Below are 4,611 nucleotides of genomic sequence, written 5' to 3'. Positions count from 1 at the left end.
TGGCGTAGGAGCGATCAGCTGTACCATCTAGCCTAGCTGTGTCGTGGCACCCATCCAGGTTTGTGTAAGTGCACTCTGATGGTCACACAATGACGAAATCACCTAACGATGCATTTCTCAGAATGTGTCCCCGTGGCTAAGTGACTCATGGCTGTATTCTGGAATCTTGTCATTCCAGACCACAGTCTTCACATTGAGATACCAAGTTGTGGATCAGAATGGAAAGCTAGGCTATGATGAGGGACAACGCGCTGTCACATAACTGACATGATTTATTTCACAAAGACAGCAAATGGAGCTGCCATGCCACCTCCAGCAAAGGGAGCCCGGGGCTGGTGTCTGTGGAGCTCCAGGCTCTGCAGAGTCGGAGTGAGAACCAGATCCTTGGGGCAAAGAGAGCTAAAACGGGTAGCAGAGGAGAGCGAAGCACCACACACCTGCTAGAAAGAAACGTTTCTCAGGCAGGAGATAACCGTGAGAGGCAGCATAACCGCTTAACCACTGTGGTTCAGGGCTTAGTTCTGAAGCAGGGAGGCCTGGGCTCTAGGGCCAACGCCTGTGGATGCCTTTGTGTGACCTTGGACAATTTACTTTCACTCTGTAAGCCTCAATTTCTTCATCCACAAAATGGAAACAATTGCAGATGATGATAATGTAGAACCTGTTCGTGAAAGAAAATTGCAGACAGTGCTGGGCCCGGTGCGTGGCTCCTGGTACAGGGAAGGATTCAATAATAACATTAGCCATGACTATTAGGTATCTAACAGCGGCAGCAGGGATCTCATGTGTGACCTTCTACCTGTGTGGCACAGGGCCTGTCACATCATGAGTCTCAGTAAATGGGCTCAACATCATCGCTACTCTTGTTGTTATTAAAGGAAATAGCCAGAAAGTGCTTCCTCTTTCCACAGGCAACCACAGACACTTTCTCTGGACTTGACTCACTTGGGCAAGAAGAACCTTCCGGGCTGAGCTTCCAAGCCCCAGCCAGGGGAGATGCAGGGCACGGAAGGCCTCGCTGAGGGGGATTGGAGAGCTCGGAGCTGCAGAGTCTGTTTGGCGTCTGCAGCTCTCGGTGGAGAAACGCCTGCCCCCGCTAAGCAGTCAGTGCCCGCCTGGCCTCACTGGCTCCCAGGCAGCCTCTCCCCACCTCCCCTCTGTGTCCAGCATGCTCCCAGCAGCCTGCCTTGTGACAGGTCTACAGGGACATCTGTTGGTGAGCAGGCCCTGCCAGACACCTGTTGGCCCCCGCTGGGCAGGAAAAATAACACAGAGAGGCTCCGAGGACCTGGGTATGGCATGGTGGGAGTAAGGGACACAGCAGATACCCCTTACTCTGTAGAATACCAGCTTTCCACTACAGTGGGTGATGGCAGGGAATTCTGGCAGAGAATACTGGTTTTTGAGAGCTCCTAGCATAAAATTGGATCTGTGTCCCTATGGAAAATTCCACATTACAGAAAGCGTGGCCCAGGGAGGCAGAAAGCCTCAGCTGGGCATCACAGGAATTCGTTTTGCCAGTTGGCAGCCCTGTGGCTCTGGCTAAGTCCCTTCTCCTCTGTGCCTCGGTCTCCCCATTAGGAAAGTTCAGGAGGTTCATGAGGTCTGTGGCTCCATATCTTGAATATACACCATGGAATGTTGTTTTTTTGTTTTGTTTTGTTTTGTTTTTGAGACAGAGTCTTGCTGTGCCACCCAGGCTGAAGTGCAGTGGTACAATCATAGCACACTGTAACTTTGAACTCCTGGCCTCAAGCAATCCTCCCGCCTCAGCCTCCCAAAGTACTGGGATTACAGGAATGAGTCACTGCACATGACCCTGGGAAGCTTTTATAAAAGCAGATTCCCAGACCCCACTCCCTGAAATTCTGATTCAGCCAGTCACAGGGGGCCCAGAAACCTGCCTGAGGCTCCTCCCAGAGGACCCCACTCCCTGGTTGCCTCTCAACCTGTAGTTTCAGGCATCCGAGAGTGCCCCACTGTCTCCCAGACCCCAGGGAGAATCAGAAAGAGTGGGGGCACCGCGGGGAGCAGGCAGGAGGGAGGAGTCACAGAGGCCCCGGCAGGGTGACTGCTGTCTTCAAACCTCCCAGAGCAAACTCACAGAGCCGGCCCAGGTCCTGCCCACCTTCGGTCCAGTGCTATGGGGGAAGCTGTCAGATGCCAGCATCCATGTGAGGTGCACTTATGGAAACTGCCATCCCTGCCTTCCCTGCTGAAAAGTCCTTACCTCTGAGGTTTTCAGGAATCTGAAAGGAACGGCTTCTTTCCATGAAAATATGCCGAAACACCACTGCACACCTGCACGTATGCGCCGTCCTGTGGGAGCCAGCCTGAGTCGGCCTGGCTTGGATGGCAGCAACCTCCATGCCACACCCATCCCAGGGGCCCTCCTGCCCTCTGCCTAGGAGGTGTTCCAAGTGCTTGGTGTGCATCACTTGGCCTTATCTTCGCAAAGCCACGAGGCCGCCAACGTTATTGCCCCGTTTCATGGAAAAGGTTACGAAGGCACAGAGAGGGTCGGTAATTTGCCCAAGGTCACCTAGCTAAGAATCGATGGAGATGGGCTTCACACTCCATCAGGGAAGCTCCTGAGGCTAAGCTTTGAGACCCGCTTCATCTTCTAGCTTAGAGATATATTCACTATTTTTTGCAGTAGAGCCCTTTTCAATGTAAAAGAATCTGTCAAATGTAACAGAATCTTACATTTGACCCCAGCATAAGAAACAGATCAAAGCAAAGCCACTCTGGTTAAAGGGGAGGGACTATCCAGCCGTCCTGCCTCCCCTTGCCCTGCTCATGGAGACCTCCTCAGAGCACCAGGGTTCTGCAGAACTGAGTCTAAGAGTCAACAAAGAAGTCATGGCTCAGAGAGGGAGTGTGCCTTGCCCAAGGCCACACAGCCTGCAGGTGGCAGAGCTGTTGTGACACAGGCAGCATCCAGAGAAACACGGGATGTGTGGGGCAGCCTGGGAAATGGGCCCTGCTCACCTAGCCAGCCCACACAGAGCACCTAGATGGGGAGAGGAGAGCACTGATGGTCCGGGTTGACCCCAGGCAGGGGGCTTAACTGGGGTTGCTAGGGAATGGCTGAATCTACAAGTATATTCATTTGTTCACTCAACAAACATCACCTGAGACCTACCTACCATGTGCCAGGTATGATGTGGCACCAAGGATACAATGGTGAATGATGTGGACAGTCTTGTCCCTCCCCACCATGCTCATATCACAGACGGAGAGAGTGATAATTAAACAATGACAGCAGGCCGGGTGTGGTGGCTCATGCCTGTAATCCCAGCACTTTGGGAGCACTAAGCGGGTGGATCACGTGAGGTCAGGAGTTCGAGACCAGCCTGGCCAACACGGTGAAACCCCATTTCTACTAAAAATACAAAAATTAGCCAGGCGTGGTGGTGAACACCTGTAGTCCCAGCTAGCTGGGAGGCTGAGGCAGGAGAATCCCTTGAACCCGAGAGGTGGCCGTGAGCTGAGATCATGCCACTGCACTCCCGCCTGGGCGACAGAGTAAGACCCTGTCTCCAAAAGAAGAAAAGACAATGACAGCAACACAGAGGGATGGCTGCTTCGAAGGGAATTGCTGCCTACTGAGGGCACACAGAGTCGGGGCTTGTAGGCTAGTGGAGAGGTCAGGAGGGGCTGCTCTGCAAAACAAGGCCATCTGAGCATTAATGGATGACATGGCATCAGTCTGGCCAAGAGAAGGGGAAAGCGTGCACCACAGAGGGAACGGCATGTGCAAAAAATGAGCACAATGCATTTGAGGACCTGGAAGAGGTTTGATTTGGCCAGAGCCGAGCCCATGGCAGGAGATGGTGAGAAAGGGGACTGGAGAGGTAACAGGGGCCAGGCTGCATGGGTCATGGAAAGAGGCGTGGGCTTTATCCTACAGAAGTTGAATGATTAGATATATGTTGCTCTCATTGTTTTAACTCCCCTGGCTTCTATATGGAGGACCGTATGGAGGAGGGGTGGGAGATGCTTGGGAGATCGTTCATAGGGAATAGTGGTGTCCAGAGAAGACACGATGGTGATTTGATGTGATAATCACGGGAAGGAGAAGAATGAACGATCTGCCAACATCCATCCCTTTCTTCGCCTCCTCTGCATTGAGGGAGAGAGGTGAGGGGGATAGGTGAGAAGTCTGGCCAATGACATGGCCAGCAGTGATATACATCACTTCCAGAATATCCCCACACTCTCCTTCACCCCCATCTCCCTGGGATGGTAATGTTCCCAAGGTAAGCCTGGGAGCCTCAAGCCAAGTCCCTAGAGCCTGCATCCGAGAGCCCCTGGCTCCCTTTGCCCCACTGGACTGCAGCAGGAGGGACCTACCACGCCTCTCTGCCCTGAGACAAAGACCGGTCCCTTGTCTAATAACAATCCTTACCTCTGGAGGAGGAAGAAGGATGGATGGGGAGGAATCTACAACCACTCCCACGTTAGTGATGCTCATGCATGCAGACATGCCTGATCATTCTTTGAGCTCTTCATCTGTTTTTCTTTTTTTTTTTTTTTTTTTGAGACGGAGTCTCGCTCTGTCGCCCAGGCTGGAGTGCAGTGGCCGGATCTCAGCTCACTGCAAGCTCC

The sequence above is a fragment of the Mandrillus leucophaeus genome, unplaced genomic scaffold (genome assembly GCF_000951045.1).
Source record: "Mandrillus leucophaeus isolate KB7577 unplaced genomic scaffold, Mleu.le_1.0 Scaffold43, whole genome shotgun sequence".
Classification (NCBI taxonomy): Eukaryota; Metazoa; Chordata; class Mammalia; order Primates; family Cercopithecidae; genus Mandrillus; species Mandrillus leucophaeus.
This window is presented reverse-complemented; position numbering follows the sequence as displayed.